Source organism: Malus sylvestris, chromosome 11 (assembly GCF_916048215.2).
Source record: "Malus sylvestris chromosome 11, drMalSylv7.2, whole genome shotgun sequence".
In the NCBI taxonomy this organism is placed as follows: Eukaryota; Viridiplantae; Streptophyta; class Magnoliopsida; order Rosales; family Rosaceae; genus Malus; species Malus sylvestris.
This window is the reverse complement of record NC_062270.1, coordinates 25,972,538-25,977,922: the sequence shown is the minus strand read 5'-3', so window position 1 is coordinate 25,977,922 and position 5,385 is coordinate 25,972,538. Positions and strand designations below refer to the sequence as shown.

Genomic DNA, 5,385 nt, shown 5'->3' with positions numbered 1-5,385 from the left:
TATATGTAAAAAAAAATTTGTGGATTTTTATTAGAAAAATATATTATTTTGGGGTTTATGTAAAAAAAAATTGAATTTGAAAGGAGTAAAGTCATATTTTCAGTAATTTTTATAATAATTGAAAAAAAAAATACCTTGCGCGACGCCTTAACATGGTCGTCGCGCAAAAGCACTTTGTGCGACGTCAAATTGTATACCAATGTCGCGCATGATATGATAATTTTGGCGCTCCAATAGTGAAAAATAGGCGCTTTGTTTCAATTTTTCCTAAGTTTGGCACTTCCCTCTTTCGGTCTTTCCCTTTTTCCCGTATAATTAATAGACCTCTCTCTTCCCTCTTGCCCTCTTTCGGTCTTTCCCTCTTTCCCGTATAATTGATAGACCTCTCTCTTCCCTCTTGCTCATCTCTCATCTCTTTCCCATACACATCTCTCTCCCTCTCGTTTACAAGCTTTCCTCTTCACAATCTTAAATCCAACCACCACCACTACTCTATCAGTTGTCTCTCTCCCTCTCGTTCTAAATGACGGGCAGCGACGCGAATCTCGAAATCGAGGCGAATCAAGTCCCAAATTCAAGGTGAGGGTTTCTGATTTTCGATGGGTTTTTGTTATTTAGGGTTTAGGCTCAAATTTCATGTTGGGTTTTTGTCAAATTGATTTTTTTGTGATGTGATTCGAATTGATTGTCTGAAGTTTTTGCAATTTTGTTTATCTGTATGTGTGTTTTGAGTATGAACATGGAGGTGTTCTTGCTGAAGTTTTTGCAATTTTGTCGATGACTTATTTATGTTTGGCAGTTTTTATGAGTTATTACCAAGATTGATCTGAGTATGTAGAGCATAATTTGAGCATTGTTGAAATGAATCTGCAGTATTCTAATGTTTTCTTATTGTTTTAAGTCGAATAGTCACTATCCCAATGAAGACTTCACCGAAAGTCAAAGCCTTTGTGCTGTTTGTTTATAGAGGATATTAGGTGAAGCACATGCCTTTACTAGATATATTTAGGACCTTGGATGTACAAGTTAAGAGGGGAGAGAAGACTTGTAAAATTACAGCATAAGTTTTTCCGGTGCAACTGTCCGTGTAGTAAACTTTGTTATCCGATGGTTGTGGACCTAATTAAGTTATAACATTAACTAACGTAAACCTTGATAGCACAAGTTGTCTATTACGCTGATAGTCTCTCAAACTTACAAGTTCTACTGAATTATTTCCCATCTTAATTCCTCACGAGGGGATGTAGCAAAGTTGGATTTGCACTGAGTTCTTGTTGAATAAATAAAATCTTGCAATTACCTGTACAAACTGTTATAGTTGGAATATACCATACATAGGAAGTCAGAACTCGTGGGTGATTTACTCTGTGATCTCGAGCCTTGAATTCTGCTTGTATTCCATTTATTTATGTGAATTGAAATGCATCTGTAACTTTTACCAATTGCCTGACATATTAATATTCTGAAACTGAAATGTACATAGCATCACAATCTGAAGCTGGCTCGTTTTGTTCTAATCGTTTTTTTACTGGTTGTCATGTCTCTAGTGTCCCAGTGCAATCCATCAAAGTACTTGTCTGGTCGCTGTGGGGGAACAACTAGAGTTGGTGTTCTTATTGGAGGTAAAATTTTCTACTTTTTACACTTATTTCAAAATTTATCATATGCTCAACTATGTTACCTTTTTGTCCCCGCTTCAGTTGTTTTTGCTTCTTCTTTTTCCACATCTGATTTTTAGACATGATAACTCTTAAAGACATAAGAGCATGAACTGTAATTCCACTGGTGAATACTGCAAATTCATTTCAACAATACTTAAATTATGCTCTAAAGTTCTTAACTACATACGTAGATCACCAAAAATATGAATTGAATTTGAGTCTTCATCCCTCGTACCGAAAAATGACTTAAATTTGAGTCTCAGTTATCTTTCTCTTCTCCCCTTTTCCTTTTCCCTTTAATTTTCTCATTTCTCTGTTTTGCTTCTCTGCAATAATTAAATACATATTCCAAGCATATATATGTGTGTGTGTATATATGTATGTATATGCAAATAATTGGAAGATTAGTTGGTTGGATGATGGATTGCAAAATGTTTGCCACTGCAATTTGGAATTTCCATTTCTTATTATGTTTTAATTTTTATAATAGTTTTATTAGTTTAACCATATTAGTAATTTAAGTTTTGCTTTTTAAATGGATTAATGGGTTTCCTACTTTGCTTGATATCAAAGTTCTTAACTACATAACTAGATCACCGAAAATAAGACTTGAATTTGAGTCTTCATCCCTCGTACAGAAAAATGACTTAAATTTCCCCTTTTTCTGTTGATTAATGTCATAACGCATGTGCTTTAGCTTTTCGTTCTGATTCTTCATATTGGCGAAGATATTGTTTCTTCTTTGTCATCATCCTCTTTTTGTATCACCTTATTCCTTGAAATAAAATGAAGTATCAACTCTAGGACAAGTAAAAGTTGGTGCTTGCTAGTGATATCTCTGGATAGTAGCTGACAATAAGTGAATCACCAGATAGTGGCAAATTGCAAATGAATAATATCAGCCATACAACAGTCACATTTATTTTGTATATCTAATTGTTGATCCACACACATATACACAAGGTTGTTCATAAGGTTGTTGCATATAATTTGTTACTTGCTCAATTTAAATATACATTGTTCGTACCTGTTTTGAAATTAAGAATGTTGGTAACCTACTTATTACTTTGGCTGCTAATTGATTAGTTTCTAATGTTATAATTTTATGGTTCAAAAAGTGTATCGATGTCGCATTTGATCACTCATCGTCGGAGTGTGACCAATGCGCCTCCCACATTATCAGCATCTACTGCTCCATGCGTGAGTGCTCCATTGAATGGGGAGCCTACTCCCTTTATTGAGGCTACTCCTACGGCGTCCCAGGTGCCTGTCTCATCGACATCATCAGTGTCCGTTCACCTGCTCAGTGCACGGCGGCCTCACGGGCGCCGCCACACAGAACTAGAAGGCCTAGTCGAATGCTGAAGCCAACACAGAGCGTACGTCTGACTGGCTCCAAGATCAAGATTCAGTATGACTCGGTACATTGTGGAGCTGCTACAGCACAGCAGCATAGCATCGTCGTTAGTAGTTGTGGTGTTGTTATTAAACAAAATTGTCCTATGCAGTGGGAGAAGTGGGCATAAATTCCCGATAGGACGAAGGATTTGGTGCAAGACAAGTTGTCGGTTAGTATATTAATTTTTAGCCTTTATCATTTTTTAAAGTTGTCTGTTAGTATATTAATTTTTAGCCTTTAACTACTTGGTTCTGCATAAAAATATTGTTCTTCTTGATGTTTTGTATATTCATTTTGACTTACTGGATTACTTAGGTATGTTTCGAATCTGGTAATGAAATTCAATCATCTAACTCTTTTATCTAGTTATTTAATTCATTTTGATCTATTTCATCAGTTTTTGAAATTAACTCTTCTGTTTCTTTTTCAAATTCATAAGCTAATCTTATCGATTCTTGTTTATTATAATCTTGTACTTTATGCCATGTCTGAGTTGCTTGTTCATGAATGTCATTGGGTTCATAAATTATATTTCCGATTCTTGCATTCTTTTCTTCATCTAAATAAACAAATTTGGATTCAATATCATTTTTTTTAGTTTTGTTTACAAATATTAAAAACCAAAATATATAATCTTAATATTATTAAATTTCTTACTATTATTTTATTGTTTTTCATATTCGTTGGTCATTTTTGATCTTGATGATATATCCCCTGAGGTCAAAGCCTACTTAGATGAGACCTTAGCAACCCGGTACAAACATTGGAAGAACTATCTTCACACGCATTTTAAGCTATGGGATACTCCGGAGATTGCTTGCCTACGTGGTTGCCCAAGCGAGTTGAAGGACCGGCAAGAGGATTGGGAGTGGCTCTGCAAACATTTTACGGACCCAAAATTTGTGGTATGTACATAATATTTTAATAATAATTTCTTATTGTTTTAGTTATTTTTTAAGCTTTTTTTATTAATTTATTTCAAATAGTCGCATTAACATGTATATTGTGTGGTTAACAGAAGAAATCTGTTGCTAGCAAGATAGCTCGGGAGTCAAAGACACTTCTTCACCATTCTGGTTCGAAGCCCTTTTCGTATAGGCTTGAGGCACAACGTCAGGTAAAAGTATATTAATTTAGAAATTTTAGACAATTTATTTATTATTATTGATTAATAAAATTTTCTTAATGTTTTTTTTTTCTTCAGGAGGGTTCTAAGTTCCCAAAGATCGACATGTTCGAGGACGTTTACGTTTGACCTGGAGATGCGAACACTGAGCATCTTCATGTAAGTAAATGTAATTGTTATTATTCTTATATGTATGCATGAATTGTTCAAATATTATTTATATATATGTTTTTTCTTTATTATTACAGGCTCTTATGGTGGAAAAGCACACTGCTGTTATCCAAGAAGCAACATCGCAGTTTCCCCCGGAGACCCCGATTGAGGACGTCACGGTACCCGAGGATGCAGGTTTTCAGATCCTGAATGATGTCCTAGATCAGAACCTCGGTCGTCGTCACGACAAGGTTGTTCGGTGCATGGGGAAAGCACGAGTTCGTGAGACTGGTGCCTCTTCTTCCAAATCGAACACTGCAGAGGTCGATTCATTGAAGGAGCAAGTGACAACCCTAAAGGGTCAGTTTGAGGTCCAGGGCGAGCAGATGAGGGAACAGATAAGGGCCCAAAGCGAGCAGCTACAGGCCTATGCTGGCCACATGAGAGACCTTGTACGAGCCATACAGATGACTGGCCTCCAAATCTCGCTACTAGTACTTGATCTTGCTACACCTTCGACTTTCGAGCCACTTAACCCTGTTGATACCCAATAGCCATTTCACCAAGAAGATTACTTGTAGTTTTTTCTTTTTTATTCGGACATATACAATACATTTCCATATATATTTTATAATTAAATATTTTTCTTTGGTTAATTAATTATTGTTTAGAATTTAATTACAATATTATTAAAAATTAAGAAAATAATATTTTTGACCAAAAACCAAAAATCCACTTTGCGCGATGTAGCAAAGTCGAGCGACGCTACTTTAAGCGACGCAGCCTACGTCGCGCAAAGTAATTTTGCGCAACGTATGTTGCGTCGCTCAAAACTACTTTGCGCGACGTAGGCTGCGTTGTGCAAAATACTTTGCGCGACAAAGGATTAAATGCGTCGCACAAAGACGTAGGTTGCATCGCGCAAAGACGTAGGCTGCGTCGCGCAAAGTGTCTTTGATCGACGAAGGGTTACATGCATCGCGCAAAGCCTTCTGTCACTGCCTTGCCATGACGATTTGCGCGTGACGAAGGTGCGTGGGACAAAG

General features: G+C 36.3%; 1 pseudogene; it reads left to right on the top strand.

The window, feature by feature from the left end:
- Positions 1-374: 374 nt before the first annotated feature.
- Positions 375-4,933, top strand: LOC126590866 (uncharacterized; annotated as a pseudogene).
- The last annotated feature ends 452 nt before the right edge of the window (positions 4,934-5,385 follow it).